Source organism: Paroedura picta, chromosome 3 (assembly GCF_049243985.1).
Source record: "Paroedura picta isolate Pp20150507F chromosome 3, Ppicta_v3.0, whole genome shotgun sequence".
In the NCBI taxonomy this organism is placed as follows: domain Eukaryota; kingdom Metazoa; phylum Chordata; class Lepidosauria; order Squamata; family Gekkonidae; genus Paroedura; species Paroedura picta.
Window position 1 is genome coordinate 98,804,779 of NC_135371.1, and position 20,459 is coordinate 98,825,237.

General features: G+C 50.4%; 1 long non-coding RNA gene across 1 annotated transcript in view; it reads right to left on the reverse strand.

The window, feature by feature from the left end:
* Positions 1–5,764: 5,764 nt before the first annotated feature.
* Positions 5,765–20,459, reverse strand: part of LOC143831273 (uncharacterized) — a 37,025-nt gene continuing 22,330 nt past the window's right edge. The window contains exon 3 of the long non-coding RNA XR_013228781.1: positions 5,765–8,307. This is a non-coding gene — a long non-coding RNA (uncharacterized LOC143831273). The remainder of the gene's footprint in view (positions 8,308–20,459) is intronic.

The window sequence follows — 20,459 nt, forward strand, 5'->3', positions numbered from 1 at the left end:
GTAGGTGCAAACTTAAATGGACTCCGGGGAATGGTAGAGCAGGGGTAGTCAACCTGTGGTCCTCCAGACGCTGGCAGGGGCTCATGGGAATTGTAGTCCATGAACATCTGAAGGACCACAGGTTGACTACCCCTGTGGTAGAGGACAGGAAGGCCTGGAGGATCATTGTCCATGGGTTCACGGTGGATCAGGCACGACTTTGCGCTAACAACAACAAATTCTTCTTATGACACAGAAATGGGACATAACAGCAGAACAAACAGGTAATATTAAGCCTGAAATTCTCACCAAATGACCAGTTTTAGCAACTTTCAGAGTTCAAATGCAGCTTTGAGGATCACTGGGGTGCAGGGATATTTGGCATTCATTAGCACAGATTTAGTACCGCTGGCTTAATGTCTTTTAAATACATTCATGCTGTATAGAGTGGAAGTGGTTTTCTCTTTTCAGTTGTCCCAGTATTAGCGAGGGTTGGGTGCCGTGTTTTTTCCCCAAGAGCCTTTTTTTAAAATTTGTTATAGGCTTTATTGTAGGGAAAGGGGGAATGTATCTTGCTAATGAAGCAGGCAAATGGCTTGAGCAGCCCTGTGAATGTAAGAGGTATCATGCACTTCTTCTGCCATCTGGAGGCCTTTCACAAAAATGTCTCCCTGTGATTTCATCTGTCACAGACTTGTCAAAGCCATACAACAACTAAGTTCTACAACTGACACATATTCTTGACTTATGAAACAGAGCAAGGTAAGGCATAGCCAGTCTTCCAACTCTCTCTGCTTGCTTGCTATGGACCCAAATTTCCCCTCTTACAGAACCATCCATTTTATCTTCCTGCTTTGACTTGATTGCACATTTCCCTGGGTTTATTCTCTAGAAGCTTTCAGTATTTGATAGCAAAATCAACTGGACTCCATAGAATATCCCACCAAGAATGTAAAGTGAATGCACATGTCAGGTTACTCCAATCACCAAGTGACTTTTATATGTTTCTCTTCCCATTAGCAGGCCAGCAAGAGCTCTTTTATTGTGATTATTAATGGCAACTATGGCAACTGTCAATAGGGCATGTAGTCTACTGAATTTCTGCCAATTAAAGGTTGAATGTATTTTAATAAATTGTGCAAGCAGGAAAACAACTTTTCCTACAAGCTGGTGTGCCATATTTTATGGAAGATAAAGGAAAATGGAAAGCAAAACACAGAAAAAAAGATGAAGCACAAAATGCTATATTTGGATACAGTAAACAGACCCAAGTTAAACAGACTGAAATTAAGACGTAGAATTCAATGCCAGAGGATGCAGTGATGGCCAGGGGAATACACAACTTTAAGGGGGGATTATATAGATTCATCAAAATTAGGTCTACCAATGGCTATGAGCCATGGTGACTGAGGGGAACCTCCACATTCAGAAGAACGAAAGCTCTGATCAGGGATGCCAATACCCAGTTCATCTCTATGTTAAAGAGATCAGTTCCCCTGGAGAAAATGGCTGCTTTGGAGAATGGATTCCATAACATTATACTTGATTGAGGTCCATCCCTGCCCCAAATCCCACCCATTCCTGGCTCCACCCCCAAAGTCTTCAGATATGTATTTATTTATTAGATTTCGTACCTGCCACTCTCAGGAATGTCTTACGGTGGGTTACAAAGACAAAATTAAAAGCCCACATCAATTAGAACACTAAAACATTAAAATAACCTACCTTGGTAGTGAGAAAATAAAACCCCATCCCATATCCAACCTCCCCATCATCCAAACCCTCTCCATCCCATCCCCCAGTGCCTCAGGGTTTAAGTTCCCAGGGGTGCTGACTATTCCCGCTACAGATAGATTATAATCTGTTGATCTTATTATAGTTCTTATATATTATATTTATTATATACCGCCCTCCCCGGAGGCTCAGGGCAGTTTACATATAACATATGAACAATACATGAAACAATCTATATTAATAACTGTACAATAATATTAATAACAATGGCTGTAACAGTATAACAATATAACAGTATAATGGTACGAACAATGCAACAGTGCAATAGCACAACAGATCGAGAGAGCTCTGGTGGGGTTCTGGGAGGGGGGGAGCAGGGGCCCTTCAGTCACTATTAGTTATTGGTTATACCTGGTCTCAACCAAATGCCTGGCAGAAGAGCTCCTTTTTGCAGCTCTGTTTGTTTAAGCTCCATCAGGGCCCTGATCTTCTCCAGGAGCTCATTCCACCAGGTGGGGGCCAGAACAGAAAATGGTTAAGGCCAGGCGGACTTCTTTAGGGCCAGGGACCATTAGCCGGTTGGTGGCGGTAGAGTGCAGAGCTCTTTTGGGGGCATAGGCAGGGAGGCTGTCCCTCAGGTACACTGGGCCCTGACCTTGAAGGTAATTACCAAAACCTTTAGTCTGATCTGGAATTCAACTGGCAATCACTGAAGTTGGTGGAGAATGGGCTGGATGTGGGATCTCTACAGTGTTGCTGTGAGGATCCTGGCCGCTGCGTTTTGGATCAGCTGTAGTTTCCGGGTCAAGGCTAAGGGCAGGCCTGCGTAGAACGAGTTACGAAAGTCCAGTCTGGAGGTTAATGTCGCATGGATCACTGTGGCTAGGTGTTCTGGGGCCAGGTAGGGCGCTAGTAGCTTGGCTTGGCGGAGATGGTAAAATGCCAGCCATGCTACCTTTGTGATCTGGGCTTCAATTGTAAAGGAAGTGTCCAGAATCATGCCTAGGTTCCTGGCGGAGTGAGCCGTAGAGAGCTGCACACCATCCAGGGCAGGCAGGTGCACTTCCTCACATGGGCCCTTTCTACCCAGCCGCAGGACCTCTGTCTTTGAAAGATTGAGCTTCAGGTGACTCTGCTTGAGCCATTTTGTCACTGCTTCCAGGCAGCTGGCTAATACTTCTGGGGGAGAGTACTCATGGTACTCATACGGTACTCATATGTGGTCATATGTGCTCAAATGTGGAGGGGCCCCTCAATCTTCTGTGTCCTAGCTTCAACCAAAGACCTGGCTGAAGAGCTCCATTTTGCAAGCCCTGCAGAACCACAAGAACTCCTGTAGGACCCTCAGCTCTTCCAGGAGCTCATTCCATTAGGCCAGGGGTACAACCCAGAGCTGGCATCCCTACCTCTGACTCCCAGAGCCAGGAGGTAACATCAGGGAATGATCTCTGTGCCCTTTTGTTGGCCCTCCAGAGGAACTGGTTGGCTATTGTATGAGATATGATGCTGGACTAGACAGATCACTGGTCTAAACCCAGCAGGGTTCCTTCTTATGTTCTTAAATTCACATGTAGCCCTTAGTCTGAATCGACACATTACTGGATCACTGTGATCATATACCACCTGGATTTCCCAGTCTGGACAAGAACATCCTATAAGTGAATGATTACTCTACAACTATTCATTGCGAGGAGTAGCAAACACCCCAGAAGACAGAGTTCAATGAGATCTGAACGTGCTGGAAAGTGGGCAAATGGGAACAAGATGCAATTCAGTAAGGAGAAGTGTAGAGTTCTATATCCAAGTCACAAATATGGGAACACACATACTGGATGAGAGATTTACTTCTGGGTAGTATTTATTTGTTTGTTTGTTTGTTTGTTTATTTTTCACATTTATATACCGTCCTCCCCAAAGATAGTGTATGTGAATGAGAACTTGGGGTACTTGTGAACTGTAAGCTAACGAGCAGACAGTGTGAAGTGGTAAAGAAGGTAAATGCAGTCTTGAGCTGTATCAACAGAGACATCACAGCAAAATCACAAGATGTCATAGTCCCACTGTATACCGCATTGGTCAGACCACACCTGGAGTACTACGTGCAGTTCTAGAGGCTGCACTACAAAAGGATGTAGACAAAACTGAGAGGGTGCAGAGGAGAATGACAAGGATAATCTGGGGCCTGGGGGACCAAGCACTATGAGAGACTTGGGCATGTTCAGCCTGGAGAAGAGGAGATTGAGAAGGGACATGATTGCTGTCTTTAAGTACCTGAAAAGTTGTCACTTAGAGGAGGTCAGGGAGCTTTTCTTGTTGTCATCAGAGATTATAATCCACTGTAACGATTTTAAACTACATGTAGAACAGTACCAGGGAGATATGAGGTGAGGAAATTTCACAGTCAGAGTAGTTAAGTGGTAGAAATGGCTGCCTAGTGAGGTAGTGACTTCCCCTTCACTGAAAGTCTTTAAAGAGTGTCTGGACACTTATCATGGATACTTTAGGATGATCCTGCATTGAACAGGGGGTTGGACTAGAAGACCTATATGGCCCCTCCCAACTCTATGATTCTAGGATCTAAGCTGAGATTGAATGGCTGTCCTTAAGTCACTCACAGTGTCATCTTTCACTTGACTTTAGTAAGCAAAGAAGGGTGAAACTTTGTCAGATTGGGTATACACACTCAGGTCTCTCAAACCTAACCACTGCACCATACTGGTTGTTCTCTAAACTGTAGAATGGGGGTCGTCAACCCCCCAGTCTGCGGCCCGGTACTAGGCCACGAAGGCCTCGGTACCTGGCCGGCGGCGGCCGCGCCTGCCTCCCCCCACCGCAGCGAGAAGCTCACCAGGCCACAAGCGAAGCAGTCGCCAAAGTGGCCACTTCGCTCGCAGCCTGGCTAGCTTCTCGCTACGAGAGGGGGGGAAGAGGCAGGTGCGGCTGCTGGCACGCTGGTGGACACAAACGCCCATGCGCGGCAACTCTGTGCATGCACGTTTGCACACAGCTGCCACGCAGGCGCGGCGCCCGGGCCGCCCGCTCTCCCCCACCCCCGGAGGCAGTCCTCAACCGCAAAAAGGTTGTAGAAGAATGAGGGGAAATGGCTGGTCAGCAGGTAAAGCGTCAATATAGAGCAACAAGATTTTTTTTGCTCCCTTTGCATTAGTGTGTGTGTGGGGGGGGGGAAGTGCTATCAAGTCACAGCTGACTTATAGTGACCCCTGATGGTATTTTCAAGGCAAGAGAACTGCTTTCCTCTGCATAGCAAGTGACCTTGGAATTCCTTGGTATACTGAGTTATAAATGGGAGAAGAGTGGTACTTAGCTCTGAATGCGTGATTCTGCATTATCGTCTATACTCCTGCAAACTGGAGCAATCCCACATTCATGTTACCATCCCCAGTTCAGCTAGAGATCAATGCAACTTAGCACAGATTAAAGCATCTGCAGGAAGCAAGCTCTCCCTGCCAGTCAGACTGATAGCAACACTCACTTCCCCAAGAAGCTGTACTGAAATTCAGGCTGTGTTTTTTGTCCCTGTGCCAAGACAGTATCTCCTCTGGATCTATATTGTAAATGGTGAAGCAATATACACTACATATACTCAAGCTGTAGTCAGCTGGAGCTACTGAGGCTCATGTAAATATATTATTGATTTTTTTTCTTCCAGATGGTGCAATTCAGAAAAATTGTTTTTAAATTATGCCTCGCAGAGATGCTGAGAAGTGCTGCTAATAACAGGCATATTTCAAGTGAATGCTGACCTCCTTTTCCTCCCCATCAAGCTAATGCGTCCAAAGTGCTGCCAGTATTTTGTATAAATTACCTGCAAGAGCCTCTTGTGGCGCAGAGTGGTAAAGCAGCAGAAATGCAGTCTGAAAGCTCTGCCCGTGAGGCTGGGAGTTCGATCCCAGCAGCCGGCTCAAGGTTGACTCAGCCTTCCATCCTTCCGAGGTCGGTAAAATGAGGACCCAGCTTGCTGCTGGGGGGTAAACGGTAATGACTGGGGAAGGCACTGGCAAACCACCCCGTATTGAGTCTGCCATGAAAACGCTGGAGGGCGTCACTCCAAGGGTCAGACATGACTCGGTGCTTGCACAGGGGAGACCTTTACCTTTACCTATAAGAACTTAAACCAGAGCGTCTGCTAATTAGAGCTATTTAAGTACCATCTCTTCCTCAACAGCTTATTTAGGTTTCCGATGGAAGTCAAAGATGTCTGCAGAAAACAATGCAGTTGCATTTCAAAAAGAAGAGGAGGGAGTCATCTCAGCCGTAATATTAAGTTCTGTCATTTTCTGATAAACTAAACTAAGAGTTATTTCCTCAGCTCAGCAAGAAAATGAAAATATAAATGCCTGGCAGTGCCTTGACGCAGCCCTTCCATTGAAAAGACTGTCCCTTTTGCCTGTACACATTATGAAGGCAACTACATGCAGGAATCAGTATCCCATTTTGTGGCACTCCCCTCTAGGATAAACATGGGTGGCATGGATTAGCTTTCAGTTTTATCTAGGCAGCAACAGGAAATGTCAATGAATGCATCAAAGCAAATGCCCAGCCAGTCTGATTTTGTTTGTGGGCATTGTAATATATGATATGAAGCTCTTTTCCCCACAAAATCTACCTGGCCCCTTCTTTATCCATCTTAATTTGTTGTTTTGTTTTCTCTGGATGTCTGCTTCCATCACTAACACAACTGGCTGCTTCAGACTTTTGGTCTCCGAGCCCTCACAGAAGAGGGTGACTTCTCAAGAACAGCGCTGCCACCCTGCCTCACCTGGTTGGTAGACAGACATACTAAAATAAGTGGATGCTTAATGGCAACATGTGAATCCTTCTCAATTCTTAGTGCTCCTGGGTCACAGTGATGGCGTGAAATATACTGAATCATTTTGCTTTGCTGTGTGTTCTTGTGAAAACATAATTCAGAATAGAAATGCTTGAGTGCTAGTACAGACCCATATGGTGTGGGTTTTTTTAGAAGAGGAACACCATGCCTACCAACAATATATATGGCAAAATATACCTGGCACCAATCTATAACATGCATTCAGATGCAGTAGATACGTCAAAGCCCACCAGAGTTTAAAGCTGGGACTTATAAACAAAGCCAGTACAACTTGAAGCATTATTTTTCAAGGATTTTGCCTGGAAATCTCAATTTACTATATGATTGTTACTAAACTGGGTTCTTAATCTGATAGGGTTTCTCTCTCCTAAGCAGAAGTTTAGCAGGGCACAGCTGCCAATCCTGTGGAAGATGGGATGCTGTCTTGTGCCAAACCAAATCAACAGCCCTCAAAGTTAGCATTGTCTACTCTGATTGGTAAGCATTGTCCAGGCACTCAGGCACTGTATGGCCTTTTCCTATAGCTGCTGCCTGAGGCCTTTAACTGGAACAATACTCCCAAGCCACAGCACGTTCCTTGTTGCAGCATCTTCTCTTCCTGACTCAGTGCTAGAATCAAAAATTCTCCAACACTGATACTCACGTGCAAATGAACATACTCTGTAGATATATGGATAGCACAGGGTTATCTTTTCATAGATAGTAACATGGTCCCCCCTCCCACTAGGACCAATTTCTAGTGTTCCCATAGTAGCTTGAAGAGTGTCAAGTTACCATGCAAACATCCTCACAGCAATATTCTACTTCAGGGGTAGTCTACCTATGGTCCTCCAGATGTTCATGGACTACAATCCCCATGAGCCCCTGCCAGGGTTGACTGCCCCTTGACAGGGAGAAGGTGAGCAGTTGTTTTACACACAGTCAAAGCCCTACCAAAGTCACCTGCAGCTGCCATGAATGGTCTGCAATATTCAGTGCATATCACATAAATGGTTGCTGGGAAGTCTGAGATAGGAAGAGACATATTAATCATAAATAAAGTGTCACAGCCACTACACCAGTTGTAAACTTCCAAAAAAAGAAGAATCACTGGGGAGGGGAGGGGGGTAGAAGAAAATGGTACATTATAGGATCTGAATTCCCCTGAAGATTTCCAGACTGAGAGAACTATGGAGCATTTGTTGCTCAGAAAGGTGAACTGCTGAGTGCTTTACCTAATGCACATGCCCCCTTCCATAAGAATGTAATCATTTATTTGCAGACCCATCTATACCAGCATTTACCCAGTTCTTACTAATCTCTCATCTCTTTTCTTATGGGAACCCAGAATATATATATTCAGGTTGTTCAGACGCATGATGTTATGCACGATAGTGGTCAAAGATCTCTGCAAGGAATGCTAACAAAATGTTTCCATTTTGCTTCTTTTGGAGGAGATTGTCACTAAATGTTGTCTAACACGTATATCTTCAAGACATATCCTTGTGAAGGTGATCCTACTCTTCAAACAGAGCCCATAGTCCACACGCTGGACTCAGAAATCCAGTGAGGAGAAACTACCGCTCTTGCACAGCCTCTCAATCCTACAGCAGCTGGTTTAGGTTTTATCCCGTCTTGAAGCAAAAATGCCTTGGGGAGAAGTACTCTTCGATTCCTTTCCATCCAGCAACCTTCAAACGCCAGTTGGAGCAATGATTGAGCAAAAAGGATCCTCGACTGGGTGATAAAGTGCTGCTGCAAGTCTGGAAATGGTAAAGAGAGTTCAAACAGGATAAAATTGGAAATAAAGTTTATTAAAGGAGAAATAATGCCACACAGCAAAATTCAGGGGAATTTAGCTACCTGGATAGACGGGAGATTGATTTCATGCACCAGGAGTCTGAGCAAGGGTATGGAGAGGAAGGAGTGAGGAGGCAAGGAAAGGCAGAGGAGGGGAGATTTATAACTATTGATTCAGAGACACAATTGAGAATTGAAAATTATGCATGAAACTAAGTAGCTGGGTAACAAGTAAACCCCCAAGGGAAAAACTAGAGGCATGTGTTATGAAGGGATGGAAAGCAGCTCACAAAATAACGGTTTTCTTCAAAAAAAGAAGAAAAAAACCACATCTGTCCCCTATTACAGAGGGTATTTAGGCAGGATCCCAATCAAGAAGTAGAAGAGTTAGCAGCCACTGGCAAATTAAAGCTGTAAGGTGGAGAACTGAACACAGGTAGGTTGGCTCTCCTCCTCCTCCTCCTCTCTCTCTCTCTCTCTCTCTCTCTCTCTCTCTCTCTCTCTCTCTCTCTGCAGGGCAAAGACTTGCTTACCTAGACTTGTGAACAACATGGAGGAATGCAGGTCCCATCTCAAAAATAGAAGTAATGGGGCAAAATGGAGGCAGTATGGTAAAAGAGTAATTAAAAAAAAAACGAGGGCTTGTTTTAACAGCCCTTTATATTTCCTCATGCTGAAGTTTCCCAGGTAATTATACAAAAACCTCCATTTTAATATCAATTGTATATAAATTAAGTTTAAAGATACATGACATTAAAGATACAACAAACTGCTTTTAAAAGGGCACACCAAACTAAGAAATGAAAAGGGCATCGGGTAAGTTAAATTCATGGGTTCACACATAGACACAGGCACTGGAAGTGATTTGAGCTCTTTATTGTGACCCCAACATGGTACAAGAAGAACTGACCTGAACTGAAAAACTCTCTGAAAACCCCAACATATATATTGTTAAGTATGGCAGGACCCCTGCCTCATAGGCTGGCACCCTGTCTTTCTACAACCAGTAGTACTGCTCAGAAGTCTAGGCTTGTGCCAAAGCCCAACCTTGTAAAAACTTGATAAGACACTGCTGGAAATAACTCCATCTTGGACCCCTCTCTTCAGCTTTTCTTTCACTATAAGTTGGGAATCACAGGTACAGCTTGACTCAGGAATTGCTTTCCTCCTCCACCCCATTGTATTGCTGATTGCTGAGAGAGCCAGTTTGGTGTAGTGGTTAGGAGTGCGGACTTCTAATCTGGCATGCCGGGTTCGATTCTGCGCTCTCCCACATGCAACCAGCTGGGTGACCTTGGGCTCACCATGACACTGATAAAACTGTTCTGACCCGGCAGGAATCTCAGGGCTCTCTCAGCCTCACCCACCTCACAGGGTGTCTGTTGTGGGGAGAGGAATGGGAAGGCGACTGTAAGCCGCTTTGAGCCTCCTTCGGGTAGGGAAAAGCGGCATATAAGAACCAACTCTTCTTCTTCTGATTCAGCATCCTGGCTAAAATCTGTTTGCTCAGGGGCTCCTAGGCAAACCTCTTTGTCTTTCACATATGACTCATGCTTGGCCCTTCTACTAGGGGAAATCTCTCTCCCAAACTCAATACCTAGACCTATTGAGACATGATGGCTTCCTTTCTTAAACCCATTAACTTCTTTGTCTAAGCGCATTAATGCCCATCTCAGGACTTGGCCAGGGCATTGCCCAACATCCTGCTCCATGGAAAATTCCATCAGGTGCTCATCTGGGCAACATCACATAGTCCCCTCCCCAAAAACATATATAAACAGTTGCTTCACTAAGCTACCTCATGCTTTCTGATTCTGGACCCATTGGAAACACCCTTCACACTGGTTCATATTGTTGCTCTCTGCCTCTCTACTCTTCAAGACCGGTAACTATATTGAAACCACTTTTACCACTCTAATTGTCCCTATACGCCTGATTTCTAGTATGCTAGATATATTTTTTGTCTATTTTATTATTTTCCTTCCAATAAAGATTGTTGTTCTTGTTGTTGTTGTTTAATTTATATCCCGCCTCCCCCTGGAGGCTCAAGGCGGGTCACATAAAAACCAATCCCCTGAAACAATAAAAGAATAATCTGTACACCGCCCGTGGCGCCCCGCGGGCGCCACGGACTAAATAAAATAGTAAGCCGTTCTGAGGCGGGATGTGTCCGGGATGAGGAAGGGTCCGGATTGGACCCTTCCTCATGACAGACAATCAGAGGGACCAATTGGCAGGCGCGAAGCGCCTGCCGATTGGTCCCTCCGATTCCCAGCAACTGCGAGCCCCGCGCAGCGCGGCTCGCAGTTGCTCCCGGCCTGGGGGGGGTGGCCCGGCCAGCCTTCTCCCGGCCCGCGGAGCGCCCTCGCCGCGTCATAGACGCGGCGAGGGCGTTCCGGAGGCCGGGAGAAGCCTAAAGAGAGCTTCGGGTGGGGGGGGCTGGGCAGCATTCACCCGGCCTGCGGAGCGCCCTCGCCGCGTCATAGACGCGGCGAGGGTGCTCCGGAGGCCGGGAGAAGCCTAAAGAGAGCTTCGGGTGGGGGGGCTGGGCAGCATTCACCCGGCCTGCGGAGCGCCCTCGCTGCGTCATAGACACGGCGAGGGCACTCCGGAGGCCGGGAGAAGCCTAAAGAGAGCTTCGGGGGGGCTGGGCAGCATTCTCCCGGCCTGCGGAGCGCCCTCGCCGCGTCATAGACGCGGCGAGGGCACTCCGGAGGCCGGGAGAAGCCTAAAGAGAGCTTCGGGGGGGCTGGGCAGCATTCTCCCAGCCTGCGGAGCGCCCTCGCTGCGTCATAGACGCGGCGAGGGTGCTCCGGAGGCCGGGAGAAGCCTAAAGAGAGCTTCGGGTGGGGGGGCTGGGCAGCATTCACCCGGCCTGCGGAGCGCCCTCGCTGCGTCATAGACACGGCGAGGGCACTCCGGAGGCCGGGAGAAGCCTAAAGAGAGCTTCGGGGGGGCTGGGCAGCATTCTCCCGGCCTGCGGAGCGCCCTCGCCGCGTCATAGACGCGGCGAGGGCACTCCGGAGGCCGGGAGAAGCCTAAAGAGAGCTTCGGGGGGGGCTGGGCAGCATTCTCCCAGCCTGCGGAGCGCCCTCGCCGCGTCATAGACGCGGCGAGGGCGCTCCGGAGGCCGGGAGAAGCCTAAAGAGAGCTTCGGGGGGGGGGGGGCTGGGCAGCATTCTCCCGGCCTGTGGAGCGCCCTCGCTGCGTCATAGACGTGCCGAGGGTGCTCCGGAGGCCGGGAGAAGCCTAAAGAGAGCTTCGGGTGGGGGGGCTGGGCAGCATTCACCCGGCCTGCGGAGCGCCCTCGCTGCGTCATAGACACGGCGAGGGCACTCCGGAGGCCGGGAGAAGCCTAAAGAGAGCTTCGGGGGGGCTGGGCAGCATTCTCCCGGCCTGCGGAGCGCCCTCGCCGCGTCATAGACACGGCGAGGGCACTCCGGAGGCCGGGAGAAGCCTAAAGAGAGCTTCGGGGGGGGGGCTGGGCAGCATTCTCCCGGCCTGTGGAGCGCCCTCGCTGCGTCATAGACGTGCCGAGGGTGCTCCGGAGGCCGGGAGAAGCCTAAAGAGAGCTTCGGGTGGGGGGGCTGGGCAGCATTCACCCGGCCTGCGGAGCGCCCTCGCTGCGTCATAGACACGGCGAGGGCACTCAGGAGGCCGGGAGAAGCCTAAAGAGAGCTTCGGGGGGGCTGGGCAGCATTCTCCCGGCCTGCGGAGCGCCCTCGCCGCGTCATAGACGCGGCGAGGGCGCTCCGGAGGCCGGGAGAAGCCTAAAGAGAGCTTCGGGGGGGGGGCTGGGCAGCATTCTCCCGGCCTGTGGAGCGCCCTCGCTGCGTCATAGACGTGCCGAGGGCGCTCCGGAGGCCGGGAGAAGCCTAGAGAGAGCTTCGGGTGGGGGGGCTGGGCAGCATTCACCCGGCCTGCGGAGCGCCCTCGCTGCGTCATAGACACGGCGAGGGCACTCCGGAGGCCGGGAGAAGCCTAAAGAGAGCTTCGGGGGGGCTGGGCAGCATTCTCCCGGCCTGCGGAGCGCCCTCGCCGCGTCATAGACGCGGCGAGGGCACTCCGGAGGCCGGGAGAAGCCTAAAGAGAGCTTCGGGGGGGGGCTGGGCAGCATTCTCCCAGCCTGCGGAGCGCCCTCGCCGCGTCATAGACGTGCCGAGGGCGCTCCGGAGGCCGGGAGAAGCCTAAAGAGAGCTTCGGGTGGGGGGGGGGGCTGGGCAGCCTTCTCCCGCCCTGCGGAGTGGCCTCCCTGGTCACGGAGCCAGCCAGAGGGGCAGCCGCCTCTCGCCGCGTCTGGACGCCACCAACGAAAGAGCAGGAATCCAGCTGAAACACCGGGTCTCCTACCGAAACACCAGGACTCACCAGCCGCGAAGGTAGTCCCCCCCATACCCACTCTCACTCTTGGGGGCTGCTAGCGCCCATTGCATTTTTGCGTGCAATGGGCTTTTTGGCTAGTAAAACATAATGCAATTAGTACAAAAGTTAAGACAAGAATGGCGACAAAATTCAATATAACTAACCCAATTCCACACCCACTAAGAAGGGAAAGGGAGGGGGCAGATGACAGACGCAACCGTCACATTTGTGAGGGGAACTAGATCTTCTTGCTGCCCGTCCTCAACCGAAAGCCTGGCGGAAGAGCTCCATCTTGCAGGCCCTGTGGAATGATGACAATTCCTGCATGGCCCGCAGCTCTTCTGGGAGTTCATGCCACCAGGATGGGGCCAGGACCAAAAAGGCCCTGGCCCTGGTCGAGGCCAGGCAAGCTTCCTTGGGACCTGGAATGACCAATAGGCTAGCCCCCGCAGAGCGTAAGGCCCTGCGGGGGGCATAGGGCAATAGGTGGTCCCTCATATACACTGGGCCCAAACCACGGATGGCCTTCAAGGTCAAAACCAAAACCTTGAACCTGATCCGGAAGATAACCGGTAGCCAATGCAGCTGCCTCAGCACTGGCTGGATATGAGCCCTCCAAGGTGTAGCCGTGAGGACCCTAGCAGCCACATTTTGGACCAGTTACAGTTTCTGGATCAAGCCCAAAGGGAGGCCAGTTTAGAGCGAATTACAGAAATCTAATCTGGAGGTGATCGTTGCAGGGATCACTGTGGCCAAGTGTTCAGAGGACAGATAGGGCGCTAGGAGCCGAGCCTGGCGGAGATGGAAAAATGCCTGGCCAGCTACCTGTTTGACCTGTGCCATGGTCACCCCCAGGTTTCTGGCCTGAGACGTGATCTTAAGTTGCGTCCTGGCCAGAGACTATAGACCTGTTGTCTGCCTTGAGTTCTCAATGGTGTAATCACCTTGTAAACGTTGGCAAACAAAGACCTGGCCGAGACTTACCTCGGCCGAACATTGACACAGCGGAGGGCTTGCTGGGAGGGAGAGGCGACCTCTCAGAGGCTTTCTAGTGTGCGCGCTGACAGCAGCGCGCACAGCGTAAAAAGTGGGGTGGGACCTGTGGAGAGTATTTAAGTCTCCATGTGCGCAGGTCTCGTCCTCTTCGCCAAGAATGCTGCGGGAGCTGCTTGCTCCCTGTGGCGTTCAGGAGCTACACGAGGTGAGCCGAAAGGGCCGGAGGCCCAGGGCAGCTCTCACAGCACCAGCCTGATTTTGGGCGGGTGTTGAAGAGAGGCTGGATGGGCCTTGCGGACCTGGGGCTCGTGGGTGCACCCCCCCCCTGTGCTGCTAAGTAAGCTCATCGGGCTCTGTGCAAAGAGGCCGATTCTCCCCCTGGCAGGTCAGACCCTGAAGGCATAAACGGCTCGTTAGGCTTGGTGTCCGCCTGCTTCAAAGCACTCAGCTGCTCTGTCCACTGCTCGCGCAGTGGGCTGGGGACTGAGAGGCTGCCGTTGTCGAGCCGAGCTGCATGAGGCAAGCCGCGAGGATCGAGTGTCTCTGTGCAGCTCCCTCAGCACCAGCCTGATTAAGGACAGGTGCTGAGAGCAGCTGAGTGAGCTCTACAGACCGCGGCTTGTGTGCACCCCGCTGCCCCTGTCCGCGGGGAGGGGCTTTTCTAGCTCTGAGTAGACGTGCAGATACTCGTCCTGGTAAGTCAGGCCCTTTGAGGCAGGAGCGGCTTGCTGGGCGCAGCAGCCGCCCGCCTCACTGCGGTCCAGCCCTTTTGCACTTGGCAGGGGGCTGGGACAGCAAGAATCCACCCCTCTTCCACCCTTAAGACAGATGAGGATCAGGGAATGCATCATGCCAGGTAGCGGCAGAGGCGGAGAGAGCGGCCCAGGGATACGTGGGTCATTCCCCCCCAGACTTCCCACACCATGTTTGCAAGGGGAGAGATTTCATGGGCAGCATTGCAGCTGTTATATTAGCTGCCCCCCCCCACTCATGTGGCCCTCCCACATGCACTTTTTATGGCACACAGCAGTCAGCTCTTGGAAGGTGTGAATCCCCACACTGTCCAGCTTGGGGGAGGGTCAGACCCTGTGCCCTGTATTGGCGCATTGGGACCGCCCCCCATTCCCTCTGCAGCATAATTCCAGAAATAGAGTGGGTAGTGATAATCAGAGTCATCTAGTCCAACCCTCTGCTTTATGCAGGAGCTCACAATTACCTGTCACACATGGTGACTCAATTTCATGCCCACATGATCTCTCCACCTAAATTCTCCAGAATCCAGCCTGGTTTGGATGCGGGAAAGGGGCTTTGGCTCAGTGTCAGAGCCTCCGCGATCACATGGCAAATTCCATCCCGAGCATCTCCCACTTCAATGGAATTGGCAAGGGGTGAGCTGCTGTCAGTTTGGACTGTTGATATCACCTGCATTTGGATAGAGGCTGAAGCAATTAAGGTGGTTTCTCACATTCATGCTCGGTCTCCCAGGAGGGTTGCTTCGAGCCTAGATGGACCCAGGGCAGACAATACTAAGACCCTGAGTAACCGTTGTTTCACTTGCAGGGAAAAATGATTATGTAATGAATAATTTGAAATCATAATGGTGGGATGGCCCTTGGCAACTCGAGATATGATCTACAGGCCATCAGGCATTCACCATTTAGTGAGAGTCCCTGAACCCCCCCTCCCCCAGCATAAACAAAAGGGACATGGGAAGGCAGGCTCCCGCCCTCCAACCTACTCCAGGCACCTGGGGCAGGTCAGCCTGCTACATGAGATTCCAGATACAAGCAGGCTTGGCACAGCTGCGGCCACCTTGGGTCTGTGGCACAGGCATTGATGCCAATCTGGTTGGGTTGGTTTAATCCCCACTGTGATGCATGCAACCAGCTGGGGACTCTCTTCATAGCACTGCACAGATCTTCAGACCGAGCAGTGAGATCAGGGCTTTATTAGTTTCTTCTACACCAAGACACAGCTTGGTTTAGTAATTAAGAGTGCAGACTTTTAATCTGGTGAGCTGGGTTCGATTTCCCGCTTCCCCATATGCAGCCATCTGGGTGACCTTGGGCTTGCCACAGCACTGAGAATGCTGCTCTGACAGAGCAGGTATATCAGGACTCTCTCAGCCTCACCTCCCTCACGGGAAATGTCTGTGTGGGGAAAGGGATGGAGATTGTAATCCGCTGAAAGAATTCTTCCGTTAGAAAAAAGTGGCATATAAGAGCCAACTCTTCTCCTCTCTCAGCCTCCCCTCCCTCATAGGGTGTCTGTTGTGGGGAGAGGAAAGGGAAGGGGGTGGCAAGCTGCTTTGAGACTTTAAGAAGGGTAAAGTGGCATATAAGACTCTTACCCCCAGAGTCTATTTCGTTCAGACATGGGGAAGGTAACTGAAGCCATGGGAACATAACTTGTTTCTTGCCCCAGAAAAAAGGACCATGGGCAAGCATAGAGCCTCTGCCTCAACCCCTGGAGGGCTATGGCCAGCTGGAGCCACGAGGTCAGCATTTAAAGCCAAGGATATCCTTCCAGGGCAACACACCATGGGGACCCCTGGTGAAGTGGAAGTGCCAAGTCACGGGAGGACCGTGGGGACAAGGGTGGCAACTGGGCCCCGGGCCTCCGCACTAGGCATGCTTGTTCATCATTATCCATGCAGGTACATTCATTAACAGTATCCAGGACAGCTGCCCTCTTTGTACCCAGGTAGTTTCCTATAGGACCATGGCAACCTTCAAAGCAAGGCCACTCAGTTTGTGCCAGTTTGGAGCCTGGGAGAGGGGACCCCAAATGGGGAGCCGTAAGTACGGGGAGGCAACATGGTGCCTCATCATCAGGTAGGTCTTCTTGAGATAACATGAAGGACACAAGCACAGCATGACAGCATTGGCATGCTGGCAAGTCAGCCCCCCCCCCCCCAAATAATAAAAATAATACTAAGTGTCCTGGAAATACAAGCAGCTGGCTCGGTGACTCCAGGATTGGCATACAGCTCTGCAGATTGGCATGCCTAGGGAGGGGGCAGCTCAGCAGCCAGTGTCAGGCTTCATGCCGTGGCCAGCTGGGATGGGCATTATTACTTATTACATCTGAGCTGGCTGGTCCTTTATCCAGTGGTGGTTGGCTAAATCGTGGCCAGCAGGTTTTTCACCCCTCACCCCTTTTTTGCCACCAGGCGCAGCATTGCCAAGCATGGTGCCCCAACCTTGCTTTCTTCCAAGAGATGGTGAGTCTCCCTGGGGTCGAGCCGAGACTTGGAAAGGGCCAGAACACTTGAGGCCTGGGAATAGGTTAATACAACAGAGGCTGCATGGTATTGGGGCACCTCCTACCCACCCGGCCATGTGTAGCCGCAACGGGTTGGGTTTAATGCAGGCTGAGACCACTTGTCACCTTGTCTGATGGATAGCAACAATCATCAGGGGTGCCAGCTCAACAATAGGACAATAACAGTTCGCCCAAGGCCTCAAGGGGGATGCAGGGCAGCTTGTCCAGTCTTGGCATAGTCGGGCATTCCTTTCCCGGCCCACGGAGCTGGCACGGGGCCATGGTGAGGGAGGAACCCAGCACACAGGTCTCTGGGGGACACAGGGCATCATGACTACCCACAAGCCTGTGGCACAGTTTTGAACCACATGCCACAGTTCACAAGCATGTGTTTGAGTCAAGGTGTTTTTCACTTTGACATTTTTGAGGATATTTCGGATTCAGTGACAGCTCTGCCCCCTGTCCGGATGGAAAGAGGGGTTAACTGCACCTGGGCAGATGGAGTGCTGCTTGATTTCCTTCCCTGCTCCCCAACCTCATTGGCAGATGGCATTCATGGGAACTTGAGTCATATGATTACTGTTTTTCCCCCCACATCCCCTAGCAGTCCAGCGGGCCAGGGGATGGCCTTCACTTAGTATGAAGCTTGTATGTCTAATCACTGTGTCTACCTTCTGAACTGTTCCAGGTTGGATGTCAATGATGTCAGTGCCGGACGCGCGGGCAGGATGTCATATTCTGGACGAGCTGTAGATGCTGCAGTCTCAGGCTGTATGCCTCCCCACCGGGGTGTTGGAGATCGCCTTTGCGTCACCTGGTCAGACACCATGGCAAGGCATAGCTCGGATTCTAGGACACCATTAGGAGGAAGGCTACTCATAACAGTGCCCTGTTGATGATTGAATGTACTTGGCTGCAGTTGTTCCCTTGATGTACCTGATAACCCATGGCAGGGCCTCCTGAAACACAGACAGTTGGGCCAAACTGTTGAACATTATGTCCAGGGGAGTGCATGTCATCCAGGACAATGCTGCGTGCGGCCGGTGCTGACCATGCAGCAGGATAGAAAGAGGTCATGCACCTGGGTCTTCGAACCAGCATCTAGAAACTTGGCCAGGATATTGTGGCTTGAGGTGGCCAGACTCTGGCACATTAGAGGCCCAATGCCCGGGCTCCCTGGATTATCTCAGTTCATCTGAGGCTAAGTCTCCCTGGAACAATGGGAGCATAGGAGTCTGATCATAAAAGTGTGCTGTGATCCAAGGGTCGAGGTATTTTGCCTGCCCTGCAGGCTGCTTGTTCTCCCAAAGAAATGGGGTCCGATTGCCAGACCTGGGAGCATCCAAGGAATGCAGGGGAAGTTCAGTGCCCTGCTGTTACGGAAGTGGCTCAGGGAGGGTTGGCGGGAACAGGGCCTGTTTGGCCTCATTCTGTGGTGGGTTTGCATGGGATGGAGCCTGTTGGCAGGGAGCCCGGTATGCGATCGGACTCCCTGGGGTTTGGGGCCTCACTACGAGGTGGCGCATATACGAGCGTGGCTTACCCAGCTGGGAGGCCAGGGGCTCGTTTACCAGGTGGCTTGGGGGCAGTCAAAGCAGGTCGACGCCTGGTGGCTCCCCTGCATAGGTTGCTTCCCTTAGTGGTGGACTTCAGTAGGCAAGGGGATCTGCTCTCCCAGCGGGGAATGGTGCGGGTCCCCAGGGCGCCCCTGGACTCCGTGGGTTGTTGGTACAGTCTGCTGACTGCTAGGTCAGGCTCCCTCTCCCATGCTGTGCCAACCCTCCCGTGGGGAGGTAAATAAAGCTGTGGCCTTGTTTATCCCAACATTGGTGTCGCATCTTATTCCAGCACATAATGCCCTCCTGCAAGTCAAAGACCCGGCCGAGACTTACCTCGGCCGAACATTGACACGGCAGAGGGCTTGCTGGGAGGGAGAGGCGACCTCTCAGAGGCTTTCTAGTGTGTGCGCTGACAGCAGCGCGCACAGCGTAAAGGGTGGGGCGGGACCTGTGGAGAGTATTTAAGTCTCCACGTGCGCAGGTCTCGTCCTCTTCGCCAAGAACGCCGCGGGAGCTGCTTCCCTCCCACCCACCCTATGTTGTATAAAGCATCTTATTCCAGCACATAATGCCCTCCTGCAAGTCAATCCATTTTGCTATGTTATCACCTCTCGCTAGGCCTATTCCCCTCAGCTGAACATACATGTGCAGACATGATCCTACCTGGGACCTCAAGCTCAGTCCTCGGCAGGACAACACACTACAGTGTACATCCTTTATCTCAGTTTGGGGTGAGTATATGAGCCAGTCCTAAATTGCCTAAGAGCTAAACAATTCATAAAAACAATTCATTAAAAAATCTGCTTCAGGCTAGCAGTTCATTAGTAAAGATGCCTATATGTTAATGAGTTTAACATGGCTGAAAGGCAGCTAAAAGACTGAAGACGCAAATGGTCTCCAGTAGACATGCCAAAAGAAAGTTCTGATGCAGACAAAGAAATAAACCAGAGGGGATACTTTTGGAGAGAGAGTGGGCATCTTATGCATGGAAACTGCAAAAGTTAGAAGAGTAGCACCAAGCAAAATTATGACAACCATGCTTTGAATGTATGCATTGTGACACATGAATAGATGAATGGATAAGATGTTGCTGGTGGAAAACCAGGCTGAGTAATTTGATATGCACAGCTGGGAGATGAGATGTGGTAGAATCAACCCTACAATCACTTTCTCTGAGGTTACAGAATTCTGTCACACACCACTGAAGCAAAGAATGATAACTTGGTTCCAATTGCTGGATCTGCAAATTGAGATGAGTTGGCTTTCTTTGGGGTTCACTCTTAGCAATTCTCTTCAAGTTGGATAAGCAACCACCCCTCCCTCCCCCAAATTGTCTGGCCTTGCTCTATTTTGTGTCAGCTTAAATCAATCAGAATAGTCCCCATGGCCTCAAGTGGGAGTTGGATTAGAGTCAGCATTTAATCATTATGGTTTATTCATCAGCAAATAAGAAGATGGAAAGATGTTAAACAATTTCAGCTGACCCAATTATATCACCAAAGTGAGTAGGATCCCTCTGAACCCAAACTGAGATTTTGAAACTCTGAAGTTTTAAAACAAAACATATATTTGCAGGAGGGGGAGAGTGTTTGAATTTCATAAGGATTTTTTCAAACATGAAATTCATGAACCAAAATCTGCAGCCAGTCACATCATTCTCCATTTGTCTCAAACACTTCCAAGTAAACACTGTCATATTTCACACCTTGGAGTGTCAGAAGCTGAGTAAAAAAGAGGGATAACAGCCATTAATTTACAGCAGGTTGAAACTGTTAGACTTTGTCAACAGCAAGAGTCAAGATGCTGACTGTCAGAAAAGGGTTAACTGTTAAGACTTGTTGCTAGTAGGGACAGGCAGAGTAGGGCATGTGATTTGTTTTTTGGTTTGTAGTTTACTCCATTGGCTATCTTGTTCTCATGTAAGCAGCTGTTAC